This window comes from Natator depressus, chromosome 6 (genome assembly GCF_965152275.1).
Source record: "Natator depressus isolate rNatDep1 chromosome 6, rNatDep2.hap1, whole genome shotgun sequence".
NCBI classification, from domain to species: domain Eukaryota; kingdom Metazoa; phylum Chordata; order Testudines; family Cheloniidae; genus Natator; species Natator depressus.
In genome coordinates, this window is record NC_134239.1 from 62,751,734 (window position 1) to 62,768,687 (window position 16,954).

At 45.7% G+C, this 16,954-nt stretch overlaps 1 protein-coding gene across 4 annotated transcripts in view; it reads left to right on the forward strand.

Moving 5' to 3' along the window:
- TMEM229B (transmembrane protein 229B) overlaps window positions 1-16,954 on the forward strand; it is a 60,197-nt gene that overhangs the window by 23,284 nt on the left and 19,959 nt on the right. The window contains exon 1 of one of the 4 annotated variants that reach the window (XM_074955525.1): window positions 4,083-4,103. The exons of the other annotated variants lie outside the window; for them this stretch is intronic. The gene's annotated coding sequence lies outside the window, so the exon portion shown is untranslated. Of the gene's footprint in view, window positions 1-4,082; window positions 4,104-16,954 lie in introns of those variants that run through there. 4 annotated transcript variants of the gene reach the window in all.

The following is a 16,954-nucleotide window of genomic DNA, read 5'->3' on the forward strand; positions in this document are numbered from 1 at the left end:
TCTTAGTGGCTCTCTTCAGGAGATCCTTGGCTGTGGCATTCTTCACTTCTACTACTGGGGGAAATCCTGCCCAAAGAGAGACTGTGATATCCCTTAACCTCCCAAACAACCTCTCCCGTACCCCACAGATACTTCTCCTTTAGTTAACAATTGTTGTTTTACATAGCACATCTGAACTGCATTGTCCAGCTGAATTTGCAGTTGGGAACCAGGTGATTCTCACGGATCCCCATCAGCTGGGGAGGGAAAGAGATGAGGTTGATTGCAGAAATGCTGACATGGGTAAGCAATATGAGCCTAGGGCTCCAAATGTGATCTTGCTGCCCTTTACTCAGCTGAAAACAGTGCTTCAGTTGGTAGAAAACTGTCATCCACTGAACTGTAAAGTTCAGGTCAGCACTGTGGCAAGGTTACAATAAACCAGGTGTCAGCAGGGTTCCTCAGAAAGCTGCTGGTGGACTGAGCTATTGGAATGAATCCAAGGGTTGTGTCAATGATGAAGCTGTGAGCATGGTTATTAAAAAAGCTGGTATGAGTAGTGCAAGTGCTGCTTCTCGCTTGCCCTCAAGAACCATTAAAGGAAGCACAGACATCTCCCATTACTGTTAAAACAAAAATCAAGCACCCGTCTGGGCATAAAACCCCCCAGAGATATTGGCAGCTGAACAAGGCTATGAATAATTCATCCCTCAGATGCCTCCTGTGTGTTCCATCCATTTAGGCTGCTCAGAGTTCTAGCCACTGAATATGCAGACAGATCTACTTCCAAAGCTACAGGGACGAAACCCTACAGACTGTGATTGCCACTTCTGTGAGCTTGTCCTCCAGGAAACTGTTGCAATGTTGCAGTGACATTTCCCAGGCCAAGAAAGTGATTCTGTGACCTTTGCTCATCCTGCAAGCCGTGCTGTTTTTTGAAGCAGTGTCACTCAGCAAAATTGGGACTAGCTGTTATTTGGGTGAGTAAATGAGCTGGGGCTAAGCTGGGAAGTAGTAGTCTGATGTTTTCTACAAGAAGGTGTGTGATGGGCTAGTTGGGCAGTGGCTCTTTGCTTTGGGAATTTGCACCTTGAACACTAGTTTATGTGCCAGGCAGACTCTTGTGAGTCCATGTTTGAAAACAGTCTAGGTGTCCCCTGCTGAAAGTTCCCGAGACACGAGTAAGGATTTTTCCCAGCCCAAACTGTCTCAATGGAAGAGAAGATGTTAAATGGCTGTGCCACAGCCTATATGAAGTGAGATAGTTGGTTCAGCTCATTTGCTAGTGAGCGGTTGTAAGCATCATGGTTGGCCACCTTGTTGGCAGCCTAAGCAGGGAGGCTAAAGATTCACTCGACTACAGAGTCTGATTTCCCCTCCCACTCCCACAGAAGTTCCTCTTGGATCAGGAGTGAGTTTTTTTGGCAGAGCAGAATGAGGGAAGGCTGCACTGAAGAGAAAAAAGGGCTTTGCTTTCCAGGGCTGTCAACCTGGTACCTGTTCCTCAGCACAGAATTCACATATTAGGCTGCAGAGACCTTTCTTATAATTTACCCCTTCCCTGCTGCTGGTTTATGTTAAAAACCCCTCCAATCATTCTATTCATCGTTGTCATCATCATCATCCTGTTCCCATTATGGCTTTGACGTTTAGGGCAGCGACGAAAGCACTCTATGAGCTCTGGTCAAAGGATGCTACCAGTTTGGTTCATCAGCATTCCCCCATCTCTCCTCCACATCCCCCAGAATTCCTGTTGACCCAGAAGGCTTTTTCCCAGCTTGCAGACTCTCAGCTGGCTTTCCCTCACTGTAATCACAGCAGCTACAGAGATGACTGACTGCTTAGGGCAAGAATTTAACCCTTTGCATGTCATGCTTTTTGAGATATCTATCGTCTCAAGGACATTTCAACTGACCTGCCTTCCAGAGCTGCCTTCCCCCAAGAAAAGCTTGGGGAGGGGGAAAGGTGGGATGACAAACTGGTAAAGAGAAGACCACCTCTTAGCTGAAAAATATTTCATGATTTCGATTTGAGCCAGCTGATAGGACGTGTGTTCTGGACTTGCCTTGCTCCTCAAGCTAATGAAGGTAATATTCTGGCTTTCTGGGTGGAAGGACTGCAAGTGTTTTCTGGTTTTTCTGTGTAGGCAAGGACAGGAGCCTCCGAAATGGGCATCTGATGGCACGGGAAAAGAGGGATTATTGATGGTACAGCGGGAGAGAGGGCTGGAAGGATTCATAAAAAGGGCTGGGGGGACTGGGCGCCAAATTGAAATGGCAGGTGCTTGTGGGTGTCAGGTGGTCTGGAAAGAGGTGAGAAGGAATGCCATGGAAGAATACAAAAACAACGTGGCGTCCTTGTGGCACCTTAGAGACTAACAAATTTATTTGGGCATAAGCTTTCGTGGGCTAGAACCCACTTCATCAGATGCATGGAGTGAAAAATACAGTAAGCAGATATAAATATACAGCACATGAAAAGATGGGCGGGTCAGTGCTAACTAGGCCAATTCAGTTAGGGTGGATGTGGCTTATTCCCAAGAGTTGACAAGAACGCCACCAGCCATCACCTACAGCCCTCAACTAAAACCTTTCCAGTGCATCATCAAGGATCTACAGCCTATCCTGAAGGACAATCCCTCACTCTCAGAGACCTTGGGAGGCAGGCCAGTCCTCACAGACAGCGCCCTCCAACCTGAAGCAAATACTCACCAGCAACTACACACCACACAACGGAAACACTAACCCAGGAACCAATCCTTGCAACAAACCCTGCTGCCAACTCTGTCCGCATATCTATTCAAGGGACACCATCATAGGACCTAACCACATCAGCCACACCATCAGGGGCTTGTTCATCTGCATATCTACCAATGTGATGTATACCATCATGTGCCTGCAATGTCCCTCTGCCATATACATTGGCCAAACAGGACAGTCTCAACGCAAAAGAATAAATGGACACAAATCAGACATCAAGAATTGTAACATTCAAAAACCAGTAGGAGAGCACTTCAGTCTCCCTGGACACTGAATAATAGATTTAAAAGTGGCCATTCTTCAACAAAAAAACCTTCAAAAACGACTTCAACGAGAAACTGCAGAACTGGAATTAATTTGCAAAGTTGACACCATCAAATTAGGCCTAAATAAAGACTGGGAGTGGATGGGTCACTACAAAAAATAATTTTCCCTCTGTTGATACTCACCCCTTCTTGTTAACTGTTGGGAATGGGCCACATCCACCCTGATTGAATTGGCTTCGTTAGCACTGACTACCCACTTGGTAAGGCAACTCCCATCTTTTCATGTGCTGTGTATTTATATCTACTTACTGTATTTTTCACTCCATGCATCTGATGAAGTGGGTTCTAGCCCATGAATGCTTATGCCCAGATAAATGTGTTAGTCTCTAAGGTGCCACAAGGACTCCTCATTGTTTTTGCTGATACAGACTAACACAACTACCCCTCTGAAACACGGAAGAATACATTACTTATTAGGAGAAGAAATAGACAAAGACAAAGCAAGCCGGGCTTTTGATTTGTGTCTGGGTGGTTTCCATAGCAATGTAGCTGTGGAGCCCTTTGTGCTGCTGGTCTTGAGCCTCACGGCAGTTCCACTTAATGGTTTATAAGTGCTCAACTCTCATACCAAGGGAAATGTATCCAACTCAGAAGTGGGATGGAAATCCCAAGACAGGCAACTGTGGGTACTTATGTTTATTGTGTTTGCTGTGTCCCCTGAACAAACTATAACACCAGCATGTTGGAAACCACGGCTCCTTTGCGGCCAAGTGTGAGGCACTGAAACTTCACATGGATTTTGGGATAATACAGTAGCTTCGGTGGCAGCAGTGATATTATAAGCACAAGGTTCTGATGACCCATATCCCTTGCTCTCACACACACTACAAACCATTAGTACTCACACCTAACACATTCAGAACACATACACCAATCTCAAACATACACTAATCACAGGCACATACCTAACACATTCAATACACATTAATTGATCACAGGCATAACCTTTGGACACACATGCTTCTGTCACACACACACACACCTATCACCTCACCTGCATATGTGAGTCGTAAGGGCAAGCTTACGATTATGGCTGCAGGTAGGTCATGAAATTGTGGATTCTAGTATTTTCATGGGGGGGTGAGGTTGTTTTTTAATAGCCGTGACTTCTGACATTTGAGGATTTTTGTACGGAGTAGGGTGGATCTGACTGTTAATAATTGAAGGTGAGAACATTTTAAAAATGGCTTTCAGGAGAGGCTGAGAGAGCAGGATCTTTCTTTGTTTCAGCTAGTGGTTTGTCAATTGGTCATAAGGATGGAAGGGCACAGAATGTGTGATTTCTCTGTTTTTCTTTGGGTGTGGGGAAAGTCCTTGAGCTAACATAGCTGGTTTAAGAGGTGACTGTACAATGCTGCTTTTTTCAAAGGCCGAGTTCAGGACAGGGATAGAATCATAGACTTTAAGGTCAGAAGGGACCATTATGATCATCTAGTCTGACCTCCTGCACAACACAGGCCACAGAATCTCACCCACCAACTCCTGTAACAAACCCCTAACGTATGTCTGAGCTACTGAAGTCCTCAAATTGTGGTTTAAAGACTTCAAGGTGCAGAAAATCCTCCAGCAAGCGACCTGTGCCCCACGCTGCAGAGGAAGGCAAAAAACCCCCAGGGCCGCTGCCAATCTGCCCTGGGGGAAGATTCCTTCCCGACCCCAAATATGGCGATCAGCTAAACCCTGAGCATGTGGGCAAGATTCACCAGCCAGACACCAGGAAAGAATTCTCTGTAATAACTCAGATCCCACCCCATCTAACATCCCATCCCATCACAGGCCATCGGGCATATCTATCGCTAATAGTTGAAGATCAATTAATTGCCAAAATTAGGCTATCCTATGTTGAAGAGTGACATTCCTCTGCCTCTCTCACCGGTGCACACCCCACCCCCATTATACACCAGTCACAAACATGCATACACCAGTGGCACCCAGTCATGCACTTCCCTGTGACTGCCACATGAACTAACCCAAACAGCACACCCACTGATCACACTGACTTGCACACTACCAGAAGTGTCAATCTTGTGCACACAAATCACACACAGAGACACCAGTCAGACATGTCCTGACTATACTCCTGTGACTAATGCAGCCATGCCACACAGAGCCTTACGTATGCGCTGTGCACCTGCCACCTACTTGTACAACACTGACCCACACGCCAACACCTGACATACATCAACTAATCACACGCCCAGATGTTTACAGCGACCAGTCACACATGTACCACTCCTGCATATCCAACCTGTGCAGTGATGCTGGGGCTCGGAGAGATCAGTGCACGCAGGTGAATTCAGTTTGGATGGCAGCCTCCCATCCTGAGGCCTGTCCATTGTTTTCCTAGGTATGAAACATCAGCATTGTTGTTGGACGCTTGTTTTTCCACTTCCCTGAATGGAAGACCCTCTTCTAGGGCCTTTGTTTTGCTTGTTTAGAGCTGATGTAATGAATGTAATGGGTGCGCTGTTCTCTTTGTAGAAACGAATGTTAATTATTTTCAGCAGACTAATTACACTGCTAATGAGAAGCTGTACTGCAGTGATAGTCCCTTTAATTACTTGTTCTTAAGTGCTGTACCGAGCCGCTTTTGAACATGCTATTAAATGCAAATGCCTGTGTGTCAGGGTTCCCTCCCTACTCTGAACTCTGGGGTACAGATGTGGGGACCCGCATGAAAGATACCCCGTAAGCTTATTTCTACCAGCTTAGGTTAAAAACTTCCCCAAGGCACAAATCCTTCCTTGTCCTTGGATGGGTACTGCTGCCACCACCAAGTGAGTTAGACAAGTGATCCTTTTCCTGAATCTTTGGAGTTCCTGTTTCCCTAAAACATCCCCCCAAGCCCCTTCACTCCCTTTCCTGGGGAGGCTTGAGAATAATATACCCACCAAATAGCTTAACAAGGTGAGCACAGACCAAATCCCTGGGATTTTAGGACACTAAAAACAAGCAGATTCTTAAAAAACCCAGAACTTTATTATAAAGAAGAAAAAATAAAAGAAGCACCTCTGTAAAATCAGGATGGAAGGTAATTTTACAGGATAATCAGATTCAAAACACAGAGGATTCCCCTCTAGGCAAAACTTTAAAGTTACAAAAAACAGGGATAAACCTCCCTCTAAGTATAGGGAAAATTCACATGCTAAACCAAAAGATACTCTAATGCATTTCCTTGCTATTACTTACCATTTCTGTAATTTTAGATGTATCATTCAGTAGGAGCTGGATTACTTGCTTGGTCTCTCTCTTTGTCTCCCGAGAGAACAACAACAAAAGCCCAAAACAAAAACCTTCCCCCACAGATTTGAAAGTATCTTCTCCCCTTATTGGTCCTTTTGGTCAGGTGCCAACCAGGTTATCTGAGCTTCTTAACCCTTTACAGGTAAAGGAGGGATTTTATGCTACCCGTAGCTGTATGTTTATGACACTGTTTCTGGCTTGGAGATGTGCCTTTGGACTCCCTGGAAGAAATGCTTTGCTAAGTTTTGAGTCCATGTGATACAGGCAATTGAACAAATGGGCATAGTGCTCAGAGCCACCTGGGCAGGAACCCTCCAGAACAACGGTTTGCTTTATTTTCTGTATGAATTCGGTGCTGGAGAAAATGAAGGGTTGTTATTTCTATTCCAGTAGTGCCTAGAGGCCTCAACCAAGATCAGGGCTCCACTGTGCCAGGTGCTGTAGTACTATATAACTAGACATGGTCCCTTCACCAAAGAGCTCACAGTCTAATGAAGCAAGACAGGCAAAGGGTGGGTTGGGAAATTGAGGCACAGAGAGAGATGAAATGACTTGCCCACAGTGTCACAACAGGTCAGTGACAGAGCTGGGAATAGAATCTAGGTCTCATAAGTCTTAGGGTGATCTATCCACTGAACCACATTGCCTCTAACGTTATGCTTAGAGCCAGTACGACTAATAGTTTGAGTAGAGCCAGCAGACATATTGCACACTCGTAGTGCAGGTCACCTTCAGCCAACTCCACAAGTACACTTCAGCCCTGATCCCTACGTGTTCCTATGCTTCTCTCCCTGAATCCTGCAGGTCTTCTCCTTATGTCCCCCAAAGTCTTTTCTACCTAAACTGCTGACAAAATGGCATAGTTTATGTCTGTCCTGAGAGAGTCACTGTACTGTAGCTGGTATTCAAGTCCTGGTGCCCTCCCAGCAGCACTGCTCAGTCTGCATCTGCAGCACCTCCTTTTATCCAAATGCTGCACCACCTCTGCAAAGGTACCTCTTGTTTTTCTGCAGCACCTTCACCTGTTCCAGTCCTGGCCCTTCTCACCATTCTCCCAATGCACCTCAACCCTGACCTATCTGATGCCCATAACTTGAATCGTGAGACTCCGAACACACAGTAAGCTCTGCCAATGCACCTTAGTGTGGTTATTCCAGTCACAGGGGAGACGTGGGAGGGGGTGGTACTGTATTACTGTCACTTGCCAGGGAGGAGGAAATGCTTGTACAATGACCATGTTAGGAGCCAGTGAAAGATGGAGTGTTGATAGGATTCCAGAAGTCCAGTGCATCTCAGAGTTACAACAGGCAACTTCATGTGTAGTTACAGCAACTAAAAGTCAGGGGATTTTTGGACCTTCCAGGAGACAGAAAACCCTACCCAGGAGGGCACTTTCAGCATGATGTGCTGAGAGTTGTCCCCAGAACTCTAAATGGCCCAGCGTGTCTTCTGGAATAAATGTGGATACCTGGTATAAAGAGCACCCTCAGAATGGTTGCTCTCCCGAGTGTGGGGCATCCTAGCAAACTGGGCTGATCTCCTTCATGGGGCAGTTCCCACCTTTGTTTGGGTTTTCTGAGAGGCATGTGTCGAAAGCTCAGTTCAGTTTTGTAAGTTTGGCAGGAGAATGCCTTTTCTCTCTCCTGGCAGGCACTGCGCCTGCCCCTCATGTTCTCTTTGGAGCAAAGAGGTTGCCGAGCTCTGGGAGGCTGAGTGGGTGGGTAATGAGTTTGTGTCTGCATCGCTGGTATCAGACTTCTGAGAGGACGATAATCCCTGGGGGCGAAATTCTTGAGAATACAAGTAGGTCATTTGTTTCTGCTTCTCGCACTTCCTTTACTTTTTCTTGTCTTCCCCTCCCCCTCCCCCACTGGCTGTTGCTTGGCTGCTCAAAATGCTCTGAAGCAGTTTTACAGTGTTACTTTAAAGCTTGCTGTTGAGATAAAAATTACGGTCCAGGCCCTCCAATGCAGCGCAGCCACTTTGTACCACACCGCTGGCATAAACTGCCCCAACAGCTGGTGGAACAGGCCCAGGCAGGATCACCCCAGTGCAAGGGTGATCCTCCAGTGGTGCAGAGATGACACAGGAGTTTATGCATCACTTCCTGCTGCTGTGGTCGCAGGGGAAAGAGGTGTGGCCAGAGGAAATGGGCATGGCTAGGACACCCCTGTTGCTAATCCAATCCTTTGTAATGTTTTTGCTCTCTTGATGCTATTTACAAACAGCTGATTAAAGCTGATTGCAAATGGCTCCAATATGTTGAAGGTGGGGAGCTAGGTTGGTCAGAGGTAGTAACAGGATGAGGACAGTGCACAGATGGTCATTTAAGCCACCTTTGGACACAAACCTCTGATGTGCACTCCACAGATCATCTGCTTCCCATATTGAGGTCCATATATATACCATGTAAAGTTCCCTTACCTGCCTGACTAATAACACAATAATATTTTTGATCATTACAGTGGAAAGAATTTTGAAAACTTTGCTCCACTGAAGCCATTTGTCTATTCTTTGGACTTTACTCATCTCGGACAGTGAAACTAGACAGCTCAGTTTCATCTTGTAGGTTGCAAGCCAGCGCCAGGCTAAGTTTAAAGGGAGTATAAAAACCTACTAAATCTGAATGATAGCCTTTTACATTGACTCTGCACAGGTGTAAATGACTGCACAAGCTCCAATGCAGTGGAGAATCAGATACTGTGAGGTGTCTGTATGATATGAGGATTGATTGCATATATTTCAAAATTAATGATTTGGGGGATCCATAGGTAGCCTGGTACTTGTGGATTTTATCAGCATCACTTCCTTTTAGTGTGGATGGAGCCGAACAGTTGAATTCTTGCTTGCCACTGATAATGCACCGCTTAGAATAGACGACATAACACAATATATTCATCTAGTGTGTTATACCTACTTGGTTTCATGTAAGCTCCTCCGCACTGTGCACATGCCTACCTGAAGAGAAGAATGGGCAAAATGCCCAATGCCAGCTACTTCAGGGCTGTCAGGGTGCAGTTTGAGAGCCAGGACCTCCAGGACTCAAGGATTCAGGCACTGAAGCTGAAAATCTTTTGTCCTTTGTAAAGAGTGGGACAACACTGGCTCAGTGTCTGGTTCCATTTGTTCTAGGTTAACAGATGTCATGCTTGCTTAACAAGTTTTAAACATTGGCTAAAACTAATTGAGGCTAATTTAGTTTAAACACAATTTGGTTGGCCAGGCTGGACAGGACCAAACTGTGTTTCACTGATGTTTAGAAACTGTATTCTGGTTTAGATAGCTATCAGGAGCCCATCACCATAGCATTTAGGTGCCAGTGTCCCCCATGCACAAGTCCATGGGGCCGGACGAGTTACATCCGAGAGTGCTGAAGGAATTGGCGGCTGTGATTGCAGAGCCCTTGGCCATTATCTTTGAAAACTCGTGGCGAACGGGGGAAGTCCCGGATGACTGGAAAAAGGCTAATGTAGTGCCAATCTTTAAAAAAGGGAAGAAGGAGGATCCTGGGAACTACAGGCCGGTCAGCCTCACCTCAGTCCCTGGAAAAATCATGGAGCAGGTCCTCAAAGAATCAATCCTGAAGCACTTACATGAGAGGAAAGTGATCAGGAACAGTCAGCATGGATTCACCAAGGGAAGGTCATGCCTGACTAATCTAATCGCCTTTTATGATGAGATTACTGGTTCTGTGGATGAAGGGAAAGCAGTGGATGTATTGTTTCTTGACTTTAGCAAAGCTTTTGACACGGTCTCCCACAGTATTCTTGTCAGCAAGTTAAAGAAGTATGGGCTGGATGAATGCACTATAAGGTGGGTAGAAAGCTGGCTAGATTGTCGGGCTCAACGGGTAGTGATAAATGGCTCCATGTCTAGTTGGCAGCCGGTGTCAAGTGGAGTGCCCCAGGGGTCGGTCCTGGGGCCGGTTTTGTTCAATATCTTCATAAATGATCTGGAGGATGGTGTGGATTGCACTCTCAGCAAATTTGCAGATGATACTAAACTGGGAGGAGTGGTAGATACGCTGGAGGGGAGGGATAGGATACAGAAGGACCTAGACAAATTGGAGGATTGGGCCAAAAGAAATCTGATGAGGTTCAATAAGGATAAGTGCAGGGTCCTGCACTTAGGATGGAAGAATCCAATGCACCGCTACAGACTAGGGACCGAATGGCTAGGCAGCAGTTCTGCGGAAAAGGACCTAGGGGTGACAGTGGACGAGAAGCTGGATATGAGTCAACAGTGTGCCCTTGTTGCCAAGAAGGCCAATGGCATTTTGGGATGTATAAGTAGGGGCATAGCGAGCAGATCGAGGGATGTGATCGTTCCCCTCTATTCGACACTGGTGAGGCCTCATCTGGAGTACTGTGTCCAGTTTTGGGCCCCACACTACAAGAAGGATGTGGATAAATTGGAGAGAGTCCAGCGAAGGGCAACAAAAATGATTAGGGGTCTAGAGCACATGACTTATGAGGAGAGGCTGAGGGAGCTGGGATTGTTTAGTCTGCAGAAGAGAAGAATGAGGGGGGATTTGATAGCTGCTTTCAACTACCTGAAAGGGGGTTCCAAAGAGGATGGCTCTAGACTGTTCTCAATGGTAGCAGATGACAGAACGAGGAGTAATGGTCTCAAGTTGCAATGGGGGAGGTTTAGATTGGATATTAGGAAAAACTTTTTCACTAAGAGGGTGGTGAAACACTGGAATGCGTTACCTAGGGAGGTGGTAGAATCTCCTTCCTTAGAGGTTTTTAAGGTCAGGCTTGACAAAGCCCTGGCTGGGATGATTTAACTGGGAATTGGTCCTGCTTCGAGCAGGGGGTTGGACTAGATGACCTTCTGGGGTCCCTTCCAACCCTGATATTCTGTGATTCTATGATTCTATGTTCACTCAGTCCCCTGCCCAGAAGGACATTGTGCAAGTTGCTGTCCACCAGGAAAAGAAGAAAAAGGAACAGTCTCATTGTACAGTGAGTGAGTGTTGAAATAAAAGGTTTGCTTAGACTTCGTAAGTCAGTTATGACCTGTCAGGTGAATAAGTGATCAATCAGAATGGTACCAAGGCGTAATATTGATATGTTAGAGACTGAACCTCAGTAAATCTGTCCCTTGGAGATGCAGTTATCAGCATTCCTAAGAGCTATGTGCCTGCATTAAGGAAGGAGCACGGGTCCTTAGTGTTTAGCTACCAACTAAATGTATCTTTTTTAAAATAATGAATGAAGTGGTTATTTAGATGTTGAAGGTATTAATTATGTCCATTGCTAAGTAAAACTCAGGGGCTGAAGATTGAAACCAGCAGTTAAGCTCACCATAACTGCTGTAGGCATATGGATGGCAAGATCAAGGGCAGGAAATACACCGATCTCTGAGACTCCTACTACAGAACAGTGCAGTAATTAACAATACAGGATACCTGTGCCATAGCTGGCTGAGACTATTCTTTCTCTGTATAACAGCTGTTAGTTATATGCCACCTGGGTAAGATTTATGTTACAGTTCAAGAGGTCAGCTGATCTGGTAGTTCAGTTAAAGGGCCAGGTGTCCTTATGTGATTCAAGAACTTCTCGGTGCTGCAGGCTCACCACTGTGGTGTGTCTCTTCCTTCCAGTGCAGAGTGTGGCCCAGCCACAGCTGCTGCCTTCTCAGGCAGTTAGGATCTGATTCTGTGAAGAGTTGAGTGCAAGGTGAGGAGGAGACCCCCAGTCTCTCTCAGAGGGAGTCCACTGAAACTAACAGGAGTTAAAGTTGCTCAATGCTTTTTTTCCTTCTCTTAACAAAACTAATTTTTTTGGGAGGGTGGTAAATTTCCTGAGTGGCTAACTAAATAAAAATGACTTCAGCTGCAGGCAGGAAGTGGCCTTCACACCACTTCCTCTTGGCAGTTACTGTGCAGAGTGAGCTGCTGTGTAGTATGAGCACTGGCAGAACAGGGTTCTTTCTACCCTCCAACCAACTGGGAGCAGCCTTTGCAGTGGGATTTAGCCTCCAAGATGCTGTGGGGTGCCTGGAAACTTAGCCTCTCAAGAGAAGTGAGCAAGGTACATTATGTCTCAGTGTTCTGGTGGGTTTTTTGAATGAGAAGATGTTCAGTTTGATACTCTCCCTGAAACGTGACACAGCCTGGTACCAAGATGATCAGATTAAAGTAATTGAGCAAACAGTGTAGTTCTCTGGTAGACCTTGGACTTCTTCTCTTTTGCCCCTTATGTCCATATGTCCAGAGGGCCCCTGGGTGACTATTGTTAATGTTTTTGTAAAGTTAGTTCAGAGTTTGTAAATGGTGTTGGTTTGACAGTCCGGAAGATTCACGTGCTCCGTTTATACAAAAGAAAGCAAAGCACCAGCAATGACTGAGTCTGCTTTCCCTATAGCAGTCTGCCTCAAGGCTGCCCTGGAGAGACCTGCCTTTAGGGGCAGGAGGGGGAATTCAGAACTCCAGTCAACTATGGAGACTGACTTCTCTGCTGAGGATAACAGTGAGAGCCAAATAGTGTTAACTGTGGCGATGGTTTGATTATAAAAATATGGGGGTGTCAGTCATTGGGACTGAAACATATACAAGAAAACCAGAGAGAGGGAGTCAAATGTGCTTTGGGATAGGGAGAGGGGCCGACAAGACAGGACACTCTCTCAACAGCCTCACTCAGAAAGCAAACAGGATTCTAATTTTCAAATTCCCCTTTTCTAAAAGGAATCCAACACTGACTAAGAAACACTATTAGTACAGAAAGCTCTCTGGGACAGGGACAGTCACTTTATGCCTGCACAGTGCTTAGCACAATGGGGCTCCCAAACTGGTTGAGATGTCCAGATGTACTGCAGTATAAATGCTGTAGTAATAATAAGGAGCTTTATGCTTTGCTCTGGAGTATCTGGCACTAGACACAAGCGGAAAGGATAGAAGACACAAGGGAGTATTGTTCATTCCTGTGTTCGTTAGGTTTTAGCACACTTTTATTTTGAAAAGGTTTTCTTTTTGGTTGATCTATAATGTTTGTATTCTATCCATCCATTTTAGGAAACAATGGCAATAGCTGTGTTTTTGTGAGAGTGAATATGGCCTCTGCTGGGTGATGGGGCTAAGACTTAAGATCCCAGTTACACTACAGAAGACTGAGCTAGAAAATCACTTTTTAAAACTAGCTAGTCTTGAGAGTGGTTTCCAAAAGCTGTTTGAATCAAATTATGCCCCATCTATTCAGGTAGCAATGCCAGATTACTGGACACCATTTTAAAATTGATATTTAAGAACAATTTCCTAGCATAGTCAATTTTGTGGGGTAGAAGGGACTGCGTGAATGATACAATCCTACCTCAGCCATTTTATCTTTTATCTGCACACAGCAGCTGTTGCACTGTGGACAGAAGGAAGGGTTGCAATAGTCCAGCACAGAAATACTTACCTGAGAAGCTGTAACGAACTTCCTTTCAATAAAGCTGAAACAGTGGCTTGTACCAGGAGAAATTACTGTCTCCTTAACCTCCCTGAGCAGGTCTATTGTCTGTACAGTACTCTTCTCAACCGTGACTTGCCTGAACACCTTTTAAATTGGATTTTTCTGGCTGTCCAATAGTTTATCCAATCAAGGGAAAATGTTCTCCAGTCACAGTGAGATACCCAGTCATCTTCCCACCAGCCTCTGCCTCACTTCCTGTGTTTTCTTCCTGCATCCTACAGAGCAGAGTGGTGCTGATCTGCCAAGGAGGAGCCTCAATGGGTAGCTGCCCAGTGGTCCAGTTTGGAATTATACCTCCCATGTTAGCTGTGCAATTGAACAAAATACTCAGATTAAGGTAGTTCTAAACAGGCTTCTAAACACAGCTGTATTCTAATTTAAGGGACTAAATTGCTCAAGTGTATCACTTTAAAAATATTTCTTTACTCTGTGTGTTCACCTGTTTGGACATGCAGCAGCTCTGTATCTCTCCTGCTCTCTTCCTTTCAATAGATGCCTGGTTGATACTTGAGCGCAGCTTGCTCTCAGTGATCCATCAGCAGCCCAGGAATGAGAGGAAAATGGCCTTTGCTTTCCAGACCAGTTAAGGTTCTCAGGCAGGTTTGTTTGAAGGAGCCTGATAAGAAGAGAGTGGAGTCATGAAACAAGCTGAAATATTCTGGTATTCCCATATTTACCTGGGCCCTGTAATAGCCACAGAAGAGCAATGCATCTTCACTAGCTCCTTCTCACAGAAGGGATCTCCAAAGGTGACTGACTACCTAAGTATAGCAAGGCTGGGGGAGGATTCACTAGCTTGTCTCCCAGATAGCCCACCCCAGGAAGACCTCTACAATAGTAGAAGTTACATTTTTAACAGTGAGGGTAGTTACCCACTGGAACAGCTTACTACGGGTTGTAGTGGCACAGACAATTTTTAAATCAAGGCTGGTTGTTTTTCTAAAAGGCATGCTCTAGTTCAAACAGGAACTAATTCAGGGAAGTTCTATGGCCTGTGTTATGCAGGAGGTCAGATTAGATGATCACAATGGTCCTTTCCACTTTATAACCTATGAAACACACCTTCTGTCTCACTCCCTGCAGTGTGTTCCTTCTTGCTCCTCCATTACACAATCACTGCACTTCTCCATCCCACCTCCATTAATCCACTGCCTCAGATCACTCATCTGTTTTGTTCTGCAGCCTTCCCAAAATGGAGGGGGCTCCAGCTCCCCACACTCAGCCTCTCATTTTCTTCTGTGCCTTCTTCTCTGTGGTCATTGAGAAGCTAATAGAATTCTGGGCCTGTAGTTAGCAGGTTGGAGGAATCTAAAGCAGCAGTAAGGAAAGTCTCCCCACCTTCTAGCAAGGATCAGTCCTATGTGACAGGGCTCAAACCCCAGTCTCCCTTTCCCACTGCAGCCCTGCCTTCATCAGGACTGCGCTAGTCTCCTCCATCAGAGCATGGGTATTGGCTCCTATTTGGAGTGCTAGCTAGTGGGAAGGGAGTGAGAGTTCAGCATGACAGCGTTCCCTGCCCCTCTGGAAAAGAAGGCTTCCATTCAGTGACACCCGTGCTAGCCCACCCTGCAAAAGGCTGAGAGTCGGATTAGAACTAGCAGCCTTGGAAACTTTTGCCCTCTGAGGCACAGTTGTTGTCAGTACTTCAAGGAGAATGTATTTCAGATATTTTGTCATGATGTGGTGAAGTTGCATCAGCCCTGAAGTTATTTCAGGACTTTTGATGCCCCAGGAAACTGCAGGATAGTGTCACACAAGGCTGGACGTTCCCATCAAAGATGAATTGCCAGCTAAGCTTCAATTTTAGAATCTTTATTTCTGGAAAGAATATGAAAGGCAGAAAGGCACACCTGGATTCTGCAATACTAGGAGGAGTTCATGGCACCAGAAGCTAGAAAATGATCTTTAGATGCATAGGCAGAGCATGCTGGCTCTAGAAATCACAGGGAATCAACATGGGATTCAGTCTAGAGCCAGACTGTTGGCCCAAGCCAAAGTGCAGAGGGTGCAAGTAGGGATGGCAGCATCTGTGCAAAGGTGGCTTAAATCTCACCTTGTGCTCTTCTTCATGCAGGGGCCAGTCCCTTTGCACTTGGAGTAGCATGGACTGTGCCCTAAGTTACACCAGGCTGCAGTGGCCCCAGTGGATAAAAATGCAGCTAAAGATCAATAGAGTTCAAGTGCAGGGGCATCCCGGGCAGGCCATCTTTCTCCTGCTACGCTGGCAGCGGGGAGGAAGGGTGGTGTGAGAGCCCCTGCAGTGGCTCTATGCCGCTAGAGCAGGGGTCGGCAACCTTTCAGAAGTGGTGTGCCGAATCTTCATTTATTCACTCTAATTTAAGGTTTCGCGTGCCAGTAATACATTTTAACCTTTTTAGAAGGTCTCTTTCTAGAAGTCTTTAATATATAACTAAACTATTGTTGTATGTAAAGTAAATAAGGTTTTTAAAATGTTTAAGAAGCTTCATTTAAAATTTAAATTAAAATGCAGAGCCCCCCCGGACCGGTGGCCAGGACCCGGGCAGTGTGAGGGCCACTGAAAATCAGCTTGCGTGCCGCCTTTGGCACATGTGCCATAGGTTGCCTTGCCTACCCCTGCACTAGAGTATCCCCCTTGCACTGGGAGGATCTTCCCCTGGCTAGTTAAGCCAGCTTTAGAGCCACTTTTCACTGACAACGTAGAGCCAGGCAGCTGTCCTTTACTGGGGAATCTGTCCCGTCATTTATACAATGTCTTTTCTGATTTTAGCTGCCCCTTCTGGCCCTGTTCTCCACTGTCCTGGTCCTTGTGTACTTGCTTGCATCACAGCACAGTGAATGTGATGTTGGGTAAAATGAAACTACTCTGATTTGGTAGCATTTTATGCCGTCTTTGCAAATGACAGCACAAGGCAGTGGAGAATCCAACTCACTGTGTGGGACTACTCTCCTGGATCTCAAGTTCCCTGCAAGAAGGTCTAAAGTTCCTTGCCCTCCTTATCCTTTGGACAAATGAGCATTGACTGTGTGGTGGGGCCAGCTGTATCTAAGCCATAATAACTGGGGATTCGCGGGTTGCTCGTTGTTCTCTATTTTCAAGTGTCTGCATTGAAGAGTGCCTGGATAATAGAGAATAAAACTCCCCACTAATTCCTCTGACTGTACAATATGTTTCCACTGCTAATGATACACTTTGAAAACCACGGAGGCA